The 17,054-nt window shown below is 43.3% G+C and overlaps 1 protein-coding gene across 20 annotated transcripts in view; it reads left to right on the forward strand.

Moving 5' to 3' along the window:
- CLASP2 (cytoplasmic linker associated protein 2) overlaps positions 1–17,054 on the forward strand; it is a 7,203,062-nt gene that overhangs the window by 1,681,567 nt on the left and 5,504,441 nt on the right. The window lies entirely within an intron of this gene.

The following is a 17,054-nucleotide window of genomic DNA, read 5'->3' on the forward strand; positions in this document are numbered from 1 at the left end:
GGGTGGAGGATCAGAATTGTTTGGGGCTGTGTTGTGAGGAGTCTAGGGCAGACTGGTAGTACTGGAATTTGTCCTGTTTTATTAGCTTTTTGACTCTAATGCTTAGTTCTAGGAATTTCTGTCTAGTATGCAGTGAAAAAGTATTTGGCCCCTTCCTGATTTCTTGTTTCTTTGCATATTTGTCGCACTTAAATATTTCAGATCATTAAGCAAATTTACATATTAGACAAAGATAACCCAAGTAAACACAAAATGCAGTTTTTAAGTGATGATTTTATTTATTAAGGAAAACAAACTGTCCAAACCTACATGGTCCTGTATGAAAAAGTAATTGCCCCCTTGTTAAATCATGAAGTTACTGTGGTTAATCACATTTTTGGGAAACCTGAGTTCAATTTCACTAGCCACACCCAGGCCTGATAACTGCCAGACCTGTTGAATCAAGAGATCACTTAAATAGAACCTGTCAGACAAAGTGAAGTAGGCCAAAAGATCCCAAAAAGGAAGACATCATGCTGCGATCTAAAGAAATTGCGGAACAGATGAGAAACAAAGTAATTGACATCTATCAGTCTGGAAAAGGTTACAAAGCCATTTCTAAAGCTTTGGGGCTCCAGCGAGCCACAGTGAGAGCTATTATCCAGAAATGGAGAAAACATGGAACAGTGGTTAACCTTCCCAGGAGTGGGCGGCCTACAAAAATTACCACAAGAGTGCAGCGACAACTCATCCAAGAGGTCACAAAAGAACCTAGAACAACATCTAGAGAACTGCTGGCCTCACTTACCTCAGTTATGGTCACTGTTCATGACTCAACCATAAGAAAGAGACTGGGCAAAAATGCCATGCATGGCAGAGTTCCAAGGTGAAAACCACTGCTGACCAAAAAGAACATAAAGGTTTGTTTCACTTTTGCCAAAAAACATATTGATGATCCCCAAGACTTTTGGGAAAATATTCTATGGATTGACTAAACAAAAGTTGAACTTTTTGGGAGGTGTGCATCCTGTTACATCTGGCGGAAAAGTAACGCAGCATTTCAGAAAAAGAAAATCATGCCAACAGTCAAACATAGTGGTGGTAGTGTGATGGTCTGGGGCTGCTTTGCTGCTTCTGGACCTGGACGACTTTCTGTGAATAATGGAACCATTAATTCTGCTCTCTACCAAAAAATCCTGAAGGAGAAAGTCCGGCCATCAGTTCGTGACCTCAAGCTGAAGCACACTTGGGTTTTGCAGCAGGACAATGATCCAAAACACAGCACCAAGTCCACCTCTGGATGGCTTGAAACAAAATGAAGGTTTTGGAGTGGCCTAGTCAAAGTCCAGATTTGAACCCAATTGAAATGCTGTGACATGACCTTAAAAAGGTGGTTCGTGCTCGGAAACCCTCCAATATGGCTCAGTTTATAACAATTCTGCAAAGAAGAGCAAATCTGAGCCACTGTGACTAGCACTTGCTCTAGAACCTGCTGGAAAGCACTAGGAAGCCTTAAACTGACACAAGCATTCAACTCTCCTTGTTCATAGGTTCATAGGTAGGTACTAGGCTATAAGCCCAAGGGCCTAGGTAAGCCTAGCCAGCAAAGTTCCATAGCTTATGCCACCCAAGAAAGTTATTTTCCTGTGCCACTGTCGAGCAGAGACACAGAAGTGATCCCTTGGGTGTATTTCCTATTTCTCATCCACTCGTCAAGATTTTTCTTGAAGAGTGCTAATAAAGAACTTTGCTTGACATAGATGGGTAGCTTGTTCCAGAGTATAGGAAGTCTGTGGGACAGGAATCTTTCCCTCCAGCGTGTCCTGTTTATTGTGGTGACAAGGTTTAGGTCCCTAGAGCGTGTAGCTCAGAGGGATTGGGATTTCTTTACGTGTAGCATGTCCAACAGCTCTGGGTTTGACATAGCTTTATATGTTAGGTAGAGATCACCTTGGAGTAGGCGATATGCTACGGAGTAAAGCTTGAGTTTTTTGAGGCGGTCAGTGTAGGGCATTTGTTTGAGGCCAGTAATCCTCTTTGTGAGGTACTTCTGTGGCCTTTCCAGCTGCTGCAGATGCCTTGTGAGGTACATTCCCAAAGGGGCGTTGTACTCTATAATGGGTCTAATGAGTGATTAGTAGAGAGGAATAATGACCTCTTTTTTCCTGGATGAGAACCCTTTTATGATGAGGTGTGCCACGTAGAAGGACTTCCTGACTACTGTGGCGAAGTGACTATCAAAGGAGAGACTACTGTCCACCTGGGTCCCAAGGTCTCTTATCACGCATTCAGTGTTAAGTAGATTGCTGCCTATGTTGTAGTTCATGGGTACAGAGTTTTTACCAAAGGGGATGACACTGCACTTTTTGGCATTGAGCTTGAGGCCATGGCTCTGACACCAGGGATCTGTCTCAGTGAGGCCCTTCTGTAGGATGTCCACATCATTTGGGGACTTGACTATGACTCCTAGTTTGCAGTCATCTGCGAACTTCATTAGCCAGAGGCTTTCTGTGTTAGCCTGTACTTCAGAGAAGTAGATACCAAACAGGAGAGGACCCAGGACGGAACCTTGTGGTACTCCACTTGTCACTGCTTTGAGGTCAGATTTTAGAGTGTGGGTTCTGTCAGTGAGCCAGTTGGCAACCCATCTTGTGACGTAGGGATATATACCTAGTTTAGTGAGTTTAGCTATAATTCCAGAATGGGGGATGGTGTCAAAAGCCTTGGCGAAGTCAAGATAGGCTGTGTGAACCACCTTGCCCTCATCCCCGGCTTTGGTGACTGCTTCAAAGAAGTTGATCAGGTTCAGAAGGCATGATCTGCCTTTCACAAACCTGAACTGGGTGGGATCCAGAGTTTGGAGGTTACCAATGTCTTTGTTTATGAGTTCCATAATGATACGTTCCATGGCCTTGCAGACCAGGCTCGCCAGGCTAATAGGTCGATAGTTCCCGTGATCAGTGGTGGCTCACCCTTTGTGGAGTGGGATAACTGTTGCTGTGTGACATTCAGTGGGCACAAAGCCTGATGCGAGGCTATTATTGAACATGGTGCTTAAGTGGGGAGCCAGTTCGTTCTGAAGTTCGTGTAAAATGCAGCCTGCGATGTTGTCCAGGCCCATGGATGCTGTGTTTTTGGTTTTAGAGAGTGCAGCTTTTACCTGCGTAGTTGCGATTACAGGGACTCTACATTCTTCCTGTATAGATACGGGCCCTTTAGGGGGTGAGAGGGGGGTAAAGTTAGCACTGAACCTATCTGCCAGGATGTTGGCAATATCAGTTGGTTCTGTAATTTTCGTGCCTTTGTGCTGTAACTCAGAGCAGATCTGGGTGTTGCCATCTAGATTCTTGACATAGCTATAGAATGCTTTGTGGTTGTCCTTGGATTTAGTTGCGATTTTGTTTTCGTAGCTAGCTTTGGAGGATCTTATAAGGGATCTCCGCTTCTTACTGAGGCTGACCAGGGAGCTCCTCCACTCATGAGATTTTACTCTCTTTTGCAACAGTTTCTTCCTTCTGTTGTACAGTTTGTTTATGGCAGGGCACCACCAGATTGGCTTCCTTTTTTTGGAGGATAGCGTCTTGCTTCTGTTTGGGATAGCACGATCCATGCACTCGTGTAAGTGCTTATAGAGTGCATTTGTGTGGGATTCAGCAGTTGTAACTGTATTGTCCATCTGCATGGGTGTCATGAAGTTCACCACTTCTGTCTTAAGAAGCATGAAGTTGGCTTTGGAGAAATTTTTTACTGTGGTTTCCATTATGGAAGGGTGGGGGCGGGATGTGGATATCAAGGGTGATCAGCTTATGGTCGGATCGGGCCAACGAGGAGTTGACTTCAGGTGTGGAACACCGGTCACTCATGTTGGTAATGACTAGTTGGTTAATAAGGAGAAATTAATTGTAGGCATTAACAGACTCTAATTGCAAAGTAACTTGCAAAGGTAAGGGAACACCGCTCTTGTACTTTACAAAAAAGCAGCTAAGCAGGCATGTCCAAGGGTCAGCTTCCGGTGATTTCTCCTGTCAACCTGGTGAATCTGGGCATACTGGGGCAATGCAGCAACTGTCTCATGTACACAGAGAACCCTCTCCTCCTACCACCCAACACTACAACCTGTGAGAGATGCACTTATATAGCCAAACTGGAAGCAAATTTCTCTCCAGCCAAGATTGTGCTAGACAGTCAAGAGGAGAAGGTCAACACCTGCACCACACCTCAAGCAACATATAGCCCTTCTAAACCCATACCATCAACACCCACACATAGCAACACTAAACCCACATATGCGGAAGCCCTTAACATTAACCTGCCCAAGCAACAAGGACCTCCGAAGCTGAAACTCAAACAAACACCAGTCACAACCAAAGTGACACATAGCTCAGAACACCAGTGTGCTAATCAACAACAGTCCCTTAGGCAAGACAAAGGACCCAGCATTTTAGTCATAGGTGACTCTATAGTCAGGCATACTGATGTCCCACTCACCAGGCTGAACAAGGAGAAAATTACAGTTAGCTGCCTGTCGGGTGCCAGGGTCCGCCACATAACGCATGCACTCAAGTCACTCCACAAAAAGTACAAATATGACTCTGTCATTGTCCATGTTGGAGTGAATGAGTTGAGATGTACCCCTCTGGATTACATGAAAAGCGACATGGAAGAGCTCTCGGATCATATGGCCCAGACAGGTATGACCCTAGCCCTGAGTAGCATCCTGCCTTCCCAGAATGACACCACAATACAAGGACAAAATGATTGATTTCAACAGTTGGCTAAGCTTCTGGTGTCATTCAAAGGGGATCCAGTATCCGTCTGCCTGGGACGACATGATTGACAAACCATAATGCTTTGCCAGAGATGGTCGGCACCTGTCACCCCTGGGATTCAGGTTACTGGCTAAAGCTCTTGCCACCCTTATAGTGCCTTTTTTAGGCAAGGTTCAAAGGACAAAATCACCACCATAACAGATACAAGGATGCAAAATCTGAAGGTAATGATACTCAATGCTAGAAGTCTAAATCTCAAAATGCACTCTCTCGAGGCACTCCTAAAAATGGAGAACATTGATATCTGTGCAGTAACTGAGACCTGGTTCAAGGCTCCAGAGAGCACCCCTGCAATACCAGGCTACAAATCTTACCACACTTTTCAGCCACTAAACCAAGACCGAAACACTAAAGGTGGAGGAGTGTCCATAGTCTCACACCTCCAGGCTAGTTGCCCAGCACAATGCATCTGAAATTCTCCAGGTGCAACTACACTAGGTAAGACTGCAATCCAAATTGTAGCTTGCTACAGATCCCCCACATTGCCCCAAGATTCTCACTACACCTTTCTAAACATACTAGAAAATATTAAGATACAGCTAAACACCCTAATACTGGGTGATGTTAACTGCCCTGCCATTAACTGGGAAAACTACTCGGGTACCAACACCTTTTCCCACCGGTTCTTGGAATTCATAAATTCCAGCACCCAGGATCAACTAATCCATTGTCCCACCAGGTGCTCCAATATCCTAGACATGGTCATTACCAACATGGGAGATAGATGCCCCATACCAGTGGTCACCCCCTCATTGGTCAGATCTGCCATAAGCAAATCACCCTTGGCATCCAAATCCCACCCCCACCCCCCAGTATGGAAACCTCCGTAAAAAAACGTCTCCGAAGCCAACTTCATGCTACTCAAGTCAGAAGTGACAAACTTCATGACACCCATGCAGACGGGAGATGAAAGTTCGACTGCTGAATCCTACACTAAGGCACTGTACAAGCACATCCACTTGTGCATGAATCGTGCCATCCCAAATAGAACCAAGACGCTCGTCTCCAAAAAAGGATGCCAATCTGGTGGTCTCCTGCCATAAACAAACTATACAACAGAAGGAAGAAACTGTTGCAGAAAAGAGGAAAATCCCAGGATGCAAAAAAATTCCCTTACCAGCCTCAGTAAGAAGCTGAGATCCCTCATAAAATCCTCCAAAGCTAGTTACAAAAATAAAATTGCCAAAGATTCCAAAGACAACCACAAGGCATTCTATAGTTATGCCAAGAATCTAAATGGCAATGCTCAGATCTGCTCTGAGCTACAACAGAATGGCATTAAATATACTGATCCCAAGGATATTGCCAATATCCTGGCAGATCGATTTAGTGCCAACTTCACTCCTCTCTCACCCACTAAAGGGCCCATCTCAATACCAAATGATTGCCAAACTCCGATTTATCACAGCCACACAGGTAGAAACAGCACTCTCCAAAGCTAAGAATACAGCATCCATGGGACCAGATGACATCCCAGGCTGTGTACTACATGAACTACAAAATGAACTGGCACCCCACCTAAGTGGCATGTTTAATCATAGCCTCACCTCAGGCTTCGTGCCCACTGAGTGGCGCATAGTTACAGTTATCCTGCTCCACAAGGGAGGATCCGCCTTGGATCCCGGGAACTACCGTCCCATCAGTCTGACAAGCCTGATCTGCAAGGGCATGGAACGCATTATCATGGAACTTATGAACAAAGACATTGGCCACCTTCAAACACTGGACCCCACCCAGTTTGGGTTTGTGAAGGTGACGATCTTGTCTCCTGAATCTGATTGACTTCTTCGAATCTGTCTCCAGAGCTGTTGACGAGGGTAAGGCAGTCCACACAGCCTATCTGGACCTCGCCAAGGCCTTCGACACCATCCCCCACTCTGGAATCATAGATAAACTTACTAAGCTGGGCATAAATCCCTATGTCACTCGATGGGTCGCCAACTATCTTACTGACAGAACCCAGACTGTAAAAGTAGCAGACTCCAAATCCAGCTCCAGACAAGTGACAAGTAGAGTACTTCAGGGTTCAGTCCTGGGACCACTCTTGTTTGGCATCTACTTCTCTGAAGTACAGGCCAACACTAAGGGACTCTGGCTGACAAAGTTTGCAGATGACTGCAAACTGGGAGCCATTATTGAATGATGTGGATATTCTACAAAAGGGCCTTACAGAAACAGATGCCTGGTGCCAGAGCTATGGGCTCAAGCTTAATGCCAAGAAATGTATAGTTATCCCCTTTGGAAAAAAACATGTACCCATGAACTACCACCTAGGTGGCAGGACACTAAACATCGAAAGTGTGATGAGAGACTTAGGGACACAAGTGGACAGTGGTCTCACTTTCGATAACCACATCTCCACAACAGTCAGAAAATCCTTCTGTGTGGCACACCTCATCACTAAGGGCTTTTTTATCCAGAAAAAAGGAGGTCATTGTCCCACGGTACTCATCCCTCATTAGACCCATTATAGAGTATAATGCCCCATTTGGTATGTACCTCACAAGACATCTGCAACAGCTGGAAAGGCCACAGAAATACCTCACTAAAAGAATCACAGTCCTAAAGCAGATGCCATATGCTGACCGTCTAAAAAAAAAAAAAACTCCAGCTATACTCTGCGGCATATCGTCTACTTAGAGGTGATCTCTGCTTAACATACAAGGCCATGTCAAACCCTGAGCTGTTGGACATGCTCCACTTAAAGAAATTGCAGTCTCTGAGCCGCACGCTCCAGGGATCTAAACCTTATCATCACAATGAACAAAACATGCTGGAGGCATAGGTTCCTGACCCAGAGACTCCACATACTCTGGAATTGACTGCCCATACATGTCAAGCAGAGCGCCTCATTGGCCCTCTTCAAAAGGAACCTTGATGATTGAATGGGAGATAGGAAATTCACCCCGGGGATCATGTCAGTCGCCCTGCTAGACAGGGGCCCAGAGAAGTAAATATTGTGGGAAAAAAATTTCCAGGGAATTGTTATGGCTAGGCTTGCATAGGCCTTAGGGCCGATAGCTTAGTACCAACCTATGAACCTATGAGAATGGTACTTCTAGCATTGCAGTCCTTTCAAGACACTCTACCTCCGGGAACAATTGCAATTCAGACAGATATGTCAGTCTGTTACATAAACAAGGAGGAACCAAATCTTGCCCCCTGTGTCGAGAGGCCCTGAGATTATGGCAGTGGACAATTTCCACTGAGCTCCTTCTGATAGCAGTGCACATCCCGGGGAGATTCAGTGTGATAACAGACAAGCTAAGCAGGGCAATTATTTTGCCTCACGAGTGATCCCTAAAGAACTAAGTAGTGGGACGGATATTCCGCAGGTGGGGCCAGCCTTGCTGCAGTCTCTCTGCAACCCCAACAAACACGAAATGCAGCAGCTACTTTGCCCTGGCAGGGGGCCGGGGAATGCCCCAAGGGATGCACTGGTGCACAATTGGCCCCTGGGTCTCCTTTATGCCTTTCCCTCCTGCCCTTTGATACCCAAAGTATTACAGAAAGCAAAATATCTGGGAAGGACCGTAATCTTAATAGCCCCTTACTGGCCTCAGCAAATTTGGTTTCCCTTCCTCCAGCCTCATCTCTTAGAAGAACCCTGGATCCTTGACCCAGTTCCGGATCTGCTGATCCATTCATCTTTTTCTTCATTTCCTCAAACTGACAGCTTGGCTGCTCCAATTCCAACAATAGCCAGGATTTACAGCCTCTCAGCGGAGGCCCAACATATTATAGCATCCACTCCTAAATCATCCACCAGAAAGTTATATCTTAGCAAATGGAAGAGATTTTTTCTTTGGGCATCTCAGAATGATGTTGATCCATACCTAGCTCCGATCCTGTCTATATTGGAATTTCTGACTAAACTTCTCAACGAAGGGGCTGCTGCAGCTACCATCAGAGTTCAATTAGCAGCAATCTCAAACTTTCATCTTGGTTTCCAAGGTTCTAATGTCATGTCACATCGACTCTCTAAAGCCTTTCTTAAAGCTACCATTCGTTTGAGACCACCAACCAGAGCTCCGGCCATGCCATGGAATAGAAATTTTGTTCTCTCCAGAATTATATTACCTCCTTTCGAACCAGCGTCATCCTGTATTTTGAAATTCCTTTCATGGAAGACTATATTTTTGATAGCTATTACTACTTCTCGGAGGATTTCTAAGTTGCAGGCCTTGACCATCAATCCTCTTTATCTGATTTTCCATAATGACAGTGTTTCGCTCAGAACTAATCCATCCTTTTTACCAAAAGTTTGTTCAGAGCCAAATCTTAACCAATCCATTGAGTTGCCCGTTTTATTTCTTAAATACACAAATAGGATGGAACAAATGCTGCACAAACTTGATGTTCAGACAGCTCTGATTTTATCTAGATAGAACGAAACAATTTAGATCAGTGGATCAGCTCTTTCTTTCTTTTTCACAGTCAAAAAAGGGTGCCCCAGTAACAAAAGTAACCTTGTCAAGATGGCTATCAGATTGCATTTCCTTCATTTATAATTCAGAGAATGCTCCCTTACAGCAGAAAATAAAGGCCCACTATACTAGAGTTGTTTCAACCTCATTAGCCTTTTCTGCAAGGTTACCATTAGATTCTGTTTGTGTAGCAGCTACCTGGTCAAGACCTCATACCTTTATCACTGATTACAAAGTAGACAAGGCCTCCAGGGACAGGACTTCCTTTGGTTCCACGGTTCTGAGGAATATTCTTCCGTGAGCCACCCTTGAAAGATGTTGCTTGGGACACTACCCGTCAGTAAGAATGAACAGTGAGATAGAACAACTTCACATAAAGAAGTTATGTACTCACCATAACATTCCATGTGAGTTGTTCATCTCACCTTCATTCTTATGTCCCACCCTCCAACCCCCATCCAGTCTACTTGAGGTCCATCACCTTTCTTATATGGTGCATTGTCTGTTATCCAACTCTGAGTGGCATATTAATACTATTAGGTAGTCAGTTGGCAGCACACAAGATCTGAGGGAAGATCATGGTGCATCATGGTATAGGGAGTTGGCTTCGAGCTGGTTGAAGACCTCAAGCTTTTGCAGTTGGCTGAGTCGAAGCCGAGGATCAGCCCCAAATCCATCAGTAAGAATGAAGGCGGAATGAACAACTCACATGGAACGTTATGGTGACTACATAACTTTTGTTCTTATGGTAAAGCCATTGTTTTGTTGATTTGGATGTATGCTTGGGGTCATTGTCATGTTGAAAGGTAAAACTCCTCTTCATCTTCAGCTTTCTAGCAGTCGCCTGAAGGTTTTGGGCCAAAAGTGACTGGTATTTGGAACTGTTCATAATTCCCTCCACCTTGGCTAAAGCTCCAGTTGCAGCTGAAGAAAAGCAACCCCAAAGCATGATACTGCCACCACCATGCTTCACTGTGAGGATGGTGTTCATTTGGTGATGCAAAGTTTTTTTTTTGTGCCAAACGTACCATTTGGAATTGTGACCAAAAAGTTCTATCTTAGTCTCATCAAACCATAACACATTTTCCCACATGCTTTTGGGAGGCTTGATGTATTGTTTTGCAAATTTTAGCTTGGCCTGGGTGTTTTTCTGTGTAAGAAAAGGCTTCTGTCTTGCAACTCTACCCCATAGTCCAGATGCGGAGAATATTGGAGATAGTTGTCACACGTAATACACAATCAGTACTTGCCAGTAATTCCTGCAGCTCCTTCAGTGTTGCTGTAGGTCCCTTGGTAGCCTCCCTGACCAGTTTTTGTCTCGTTTGTTTCATCAATTTTGGAGGAATGTCCAGTTCTTCGCAATGTCACTGTTGTCCTATATTTTCTCCACTTTTTGATGGCTGTCTTCACTGTGATCCATGGTATATCCAATGCTGTGGAAATATATTTGTACCCTTCTTCTGACTGATACTTTTCAACAATGAGATCCCTTTGATGCTTTGTAAGCAGTCTGTGAACCATGGATTTTGCTGTATTTTGCAACTGAGTAAATATCAGGAAAATCCTACTAGGACAGCTGAACTTTATTTGGGGTTAATCAGAATCAGTTTAATTGATACCCAAGAAGACTGAATTTGAGTCTTTCGGCTTTTCCCGGTTAGGGGTCACTACAGCACAACTCCTGTCCGCTAATGATAGGTAGTGGATTTTTACGGTGCCGAGTTGCCAGCCCGACGCCCAACCTTCAAAGAAGGCACGCCCTTTCACGCATGCACCTACCTGCATGTCTTTAACTTCACTCGACCACAGGGAGGACATGCAGACTCCACACAGAAGGCGCTCCAGCCAGGAATCGAACAGGAGAAACTCTTGCTGTGAGGCGACAATGCTAACCACTGCACCACCGCGGCCTTTCCCAAGAAGACTGAATAATTTAATTAAATGAAAAGGTGCTTCAACAAAGTATTAGTTTAAGGGTGTGCACACTTACGCATCCAGTTTATTGTACATTTTTTATTTTTTATCATTTTTCCCGTAACCGATTTGTTTTTCAGTTGAATTGTACAGGTTATATTAGTCACGTTAAAGGTGGGAAAAGTTTTGAAATGATTTATTCTGGTCTCATTTTTTAATATCACAAAACCTGGAATTTTAACAGGGGTGTGTACACTTTTTATATCCACTGTAAAGTTAAACAGGCAGTCCAGGAGATTTCTCCATTTCAGGCTGGGAACCAGTCACTTTCAATTCATAGCTCTGCTCTTTGGAATCACCACAGACCTCCAGGTGTATCGAATGCATGGCAGTGGTGACAGCCTATCTCAGACTGAAGGGGATCCCGGAGTTTCCTTACTTCGACAGTTGGCTGCTAACCGCTACAGCCAAGTATATATTACACCAGTTACTTCATAATTTGGGGTTCATTGTAAATATGACAGAGCCATTTGAGTCCAGCTTAGTCCATAGACTTCATTGGATGCCACAGGATGCCAGTTCGACATAACTACTCATATAGCCACTTTGCCACACTCCAGGATTCTTTCCATTCGGAAAACAGCTGACCAAGTATTGTCTCATCCACCACCCCCAGCAGAACTAATTTGAAAATTCTAGGAGTAATTGTTTCTGCAATCATCTTGACCCTTCCAACCAGGTTTGACATGAAAGTTCTTCAACTGACCCTTTCAGTACAATGGTCCCATTTTTATCAGTGCTTCAGCATACCAGTCAGAATAATGCTTGTGTGCCAGACTCGCATCAGGTGGTGGGTCACATCTTCAGAATTCTTAGAAGGTCATCCATTCCGTCTTCCATCTGCGATAGCTGTGTTTACCACTGATGCTTTCCTTTTATGGTGGTGGGGCATTAAAAGGGTAAGACCATCAGTGTCCTGAAGAAGAAGGCAGTCCTACTTGTGGTGCAGGCATGTCAAGACTGTGCTAGTGGGTGTGATTTTTGATTTAGACAGACAACATATTGATAGTCTGGTACATCAACAAGCAAGGAGGAACCAGGACTTACTGTTTATGTTGGGGGGGGGGGCCTTGAGAGTGTAGCGATGGGTGATGTCTTCCCATCAATTTCTTTTAGCAACACACATCCTGGGAATTTTCAGTGTACTAGTGGACAGGTTAAGCAGAAACATTCTTCTGCCTCATGAGTGGTCCCTCAGACAAACAGGGGAGAACAAGATTTTCTGGCACAGGGGCCAACCTTACTGCAGCCTATTTGCATTTCAGCTGTACAAGTGCAGCAGTCACTTTGCCCGAATCTTTCCTTAAGGTCACTCATCAAGGGATGCTGTGGTCCACAGTTGGCCCCCTGGTGTCCTTTATGCCTTTCCCCCTTTTCCATTTCTTACAGAATTCACTCAGAAAGCCAGAAGGTGCAAGGGAAAAGTATTCCTCATTGCTCTGTATTGGCCTTGACAAGTCAGGTTTCTGTGTCTTGCCTCACCTCCAAGTGTCCTCCTTGGATACTGGCTCACAGTCCAGATCTCTTACCCTACCTGTTTGGGCATCCTCTCTCAGGCTCACAGGCCTTGAAATTGACTGCTTGGTTTCTCCAATTTTAACGATGGCCAATGTTACCAGGTTTTCAGACAACTTATTACAAAAACTTGTGCTTCAAAGAAATCTAGCACCAGGAAGGTATATTGAAATAAATGGAAAAGGTTTTCTTTTGGGCTGTAGGAGAGAATGTTGACACTTTTTTGCATCTCACCCTTCCATTTTAGATTTTTGTTAGAACGGTTTCTTAAAAGTTCTAGTTTTTCCACAATCAAAGTACAGCTTGTTGCCATATCCAGTTTTTACATTGGACATATTGAGACTCCTATGGCTTCTTTAAAGTTTTCTAAGGCTTTTCTGAGAGGGGCTTTTCTTTTTCAACCCCCCTCCCCATAAGGGATGCAGTTCCGTCATGAGGTATTTCAGTAATGGTGCAAGCCCTCACACAGCCTCCCTTTGAGGCTTCTTTAGTTTTAAAATTCTTGCCATGGGAAAATTATCTTTTTGGTGGCAGTTACTTAATGCTAAGATATTTTCAGAGTAAAAAAAGCACTTCCATGCAAATCACCATGTCTGTTTTTTTTCATAAAGACAATATTTTTTTCTAAAACCAAATCCCTCCTTGATTCCAAAGGTGGCATCCAAGTCAAATATAAACCAGTCCATTAACCTACCAGATTTCTTTCCTAAATTTTCAAATAAGAATATACCTTGCATTTGCTTGACTGTTCACAGACAACTTGGGTTCCATCTGCATAGGACCAAGGATTTCAGGAAGTCTGACTAATTATTTATTGCAGTATCCAAAGCAAAACTAGGACACAGTTGACTCAAAGGTCACTGTTTCAAGATGGCTTTCAAATTGTCTTATGTTTGTTCATGACAAATGCAGTTTTTCATTAGCCAAGAAACCAACAGCTCATTCAACAGGGGCAATAGAAACTTCCAGTTTTTCAGTAGAACATTCCAGTTGATGAGATATGTGCTGCTGTCACTTGGTCCACTCTTCATAGTTTTGTATAAGTTGGTTGTACAGTCCAGGTCATGTACCTCTTTTGGTTTTGTTGTTCTCAGGAAAATCCTTTCATAGTGCTGCCTAGGAATTTGGTAACTAGTTAATCTGTCCCAACAGTTGAATCCGATGAAAATGGGCAACGTGGAATATGAAAGTTATGTTCTCACCATAACAGTAGATGCTTGTTGTTTTTTCATCTGGTTCAGCAGCCCTCCTTCCCCATTCAAATTTTCACCTCTAGTAACTTGAACAGATGGTATCCTCTTGAGTCTTACTAACATAAACCTCATCAGGGTGTCTCTTTTCCTTGCATGAAAACCTTTTGTATTGGAATTAGCCTTAAATTAGTTTTCAGTGCTGGAAACGTATGTTATTTTGTTAGGCAAACTCAATGTGAGGTATTGTATGGCAGGATAGGGAATTATGGGTAGGGGAGGAGTCGGAGCCCTGGATCCAAAGTCTTAAAGGTGTCAAGACTAGATTTGAGACGGATCCGATTCACAATAGTTGAACCAGAAGAAAATAGGACAACATGGATCGATTGTTATGGTGTGTACACAACTATTGTTTTTTTCCATCCATAGATCCAAGTTGTATTTGGATGAACTTTGTTTTATGTTGATGGGGAGTCTGTTCCAGAGTAGCGGAATCCTCTACAAGATGTACCATCTCTCCAAACATTTCTGTTGATGTTGCAGAAAAGGTGGTGATTCCTGGGCTGAGTATTTCTCATGCCATTTGACTTACTGATGTGCAAGTAAATCCATCAGTGTTGGGTCGGAGGATGCCTTGTATGCCAGACACGGGTCATCTCTTATCAGTCTGTAAGATGCATAGTATGGTGACAGGGTTTTGAGTCAGTCCATGTAAGACTTGTTTAGGCCTGGTATCCTTTTAGTAAGAGATCTATGTGGGTATTCAGTTGTTTTATTTGTCTGGATAACTAGTAACATGTATTTATCTGCATCAGCTTATACTTCACTGTATCCATGTTTAACAGATCTTCTCTTAATGAAGCATTTTGTAAAAGGTATCTTATGTCCTCTACCACAGGTACAGTGGAAGACAATCCCAACTCCATGGAACCTGAAATTTGTACTGGAAATGTTTACCTTAGAGCCTTTTGAAACAGCGGCGCCTGCCAATTAGTAGTTCCTCTCCTTTGAAGGCAGCCTTGATAGCTATAGTAATGGCCACTTACAGAATTTCAGAATTGCAAACCCCTCCTGTTCAGAGTCTCCTTCATGGTCTTGCATAAAGACTGTGTTAGCCTTTGGACCTCTTTCATGCCAGAAGTGGCTTTGGAATGTTTCCTTTGTTAGGCATTTCAGTTACTGGTGTTCTTTCCCAAACCTAAAAATAATGGGGAAAGAAATTTGCAGGATATATTTGTATGCCAGAAAGCAGGTTCAAAAAGTAGATGTTATAGTAGAATTAATATTGCAGTACGGGCTCCCTTTAAGAAGTAATAAATCATGGGGAGAGAAGGAAAGTAAAAGGAGTGAGAGGGTTGCAAAGTGAACCCTCTCCTGGCAAATACAATCGTAATTTTTTTTTAATAATTCATCCTTCTTTGCTCACATTAACTGGCATCACATTCTCTTCGTCATACCTCTTTCCCTCCGTTAAATGTCCTGACTGAAGTCACTGTTGCAGTATTCCAAATAAGTGCGTTGTCACTGACATCCAGCTAGGGTACCAAAGCTTAACATTCCCTAGGTCATATGTATGATGAGCAACCTCACTTTGTAAGTGTAGGGGTTATGTAGGTAGATGTATGAACACAGAACCTTAAGACTAATTCACTGCATGTCCGAATGCATGCCACATGTCCATAGGACTGATTGTTGTTTGGTTGTTGGTTCTGTAGCTTCTTTAAAGATAGATTAAGCCGCCCATTGGGGGACCTTTTTTACTCACTTCAGTTGCTATGCTGTATCTGTATTCGATGTCAGCTAAGAGGGGTAAGTATGAGTGCATTAGGCAAATCCCGTAGAAAGATCTGCATACTCAACGCCTCTTCTGCATAGGCGTGGAATACTTGTACAAGGGCTTTTTTCATCTGCTAGTCCTTTGTACAATGACTTTGCAATCCTTTCTGACTTTGTATCCTTCACAAAATGCATTTTATTACAAAACCTCTGTTCTAGTAACAGTCTTAAGTTGGTAAGAACAATATTTAAAATCTGTTCCTATTGTTGGGCCTTTTTTCTCCTTTTATTTTAGGTTTTGTCTATATTTCTTGTGTTAAGAGGTTGAGAGGTATGGTTGTCAGTACACATGAGACAGTTCCTTCATTGTCTCAAGATGCCCATGTCCACCAAGCTGGCTACCGAGAAGTTAGGAAATTGCTTCTCTATACTGTCTAGTCCTTTGATTTCTGAGCTATAAGGGGTGGTATATTGGGGTTACAGCGCTATTAATGTAAGGGTGCTTTAGTGGAGCAGATGATGCTAACAAATTCTACCAACTTTAATGTTTGCATAATATTTAATTCAATTAAATTTGTAGGTATTGCCACATGACTCCCCTGTAGCTGCTCTAAGCTTGTTGGAACATAAGGTATTTGTGCTATATTGCTGCTTTACGGGTTATGGTTTTATGAACCACTCTTTTAGATGTTTGTTACTGTACAGGACACTGCTAACCTGCACAAAAATTATAGCAGTACCGAAAAAGCAAAAAAACTAATGAGAGCCCTCTGGACATTAAAATTACTACACTATGAATCCTTTTGTGCATTTCGCAAATCAGATATACTAGGCAAGCACCTCCTGCCACAAGGTGAATAAACCCAGTCCTTCTAATGTAAAAACACAGTGGAAGAGACCCGCAAGTGCAATGCTACCACAAACCACTTAAACAGCAGCTGCCCAAAAATACCTTGCCAAAGGCAATTTTAAGACAGTGTTAGAGCATTAACAGTGAGAGGAAGAGCAGTGCACATACAAAAGCAAGGAACAGTAGCAGTCACTCAAAATATTTAGCAATCAATGTAGGCTAGGACTGCCAAGTTTTGCTGAGCTCCTGGAAAATGTGCAGGACACAATTTGCAGTACAGGAGGTTTATTCAAGAGCAATACTGGTTTGCTGGGTGGGCACTCAGTATCATGGATCTATGGAAAAGAGTAGGTGGAAAGAGTACATAGTTTATACAATAGCTTCTAGCAGTGAAAAGGAGTAGGGAGGGGTTTTGGAAATCTGATTATTATAAGGGGTGGAAGCCAGAGCCACAGCCTTATAAAACAACAGCAGCAGTAAGGGTTGGTGGAAGACTAACCAGGCTGTCTAAAGA

The sequence above is a fragment of the Protopterus annectens genome, chromosome 3.part0 (genome assembly GCF_019279795.1).
Source record: "Protopterus annectens isolate FY-2018-M chromosome 3.part0, PAN1.0, whole genome shotgun sequence".
In the NCBI taxonomy this organism is placed as follows: domain Eukaryota; kingdom Metazoa; phylum Chordata; order Ceratodontiformes; family Protopteridae; genus Protopterus; species Protopterus annectens.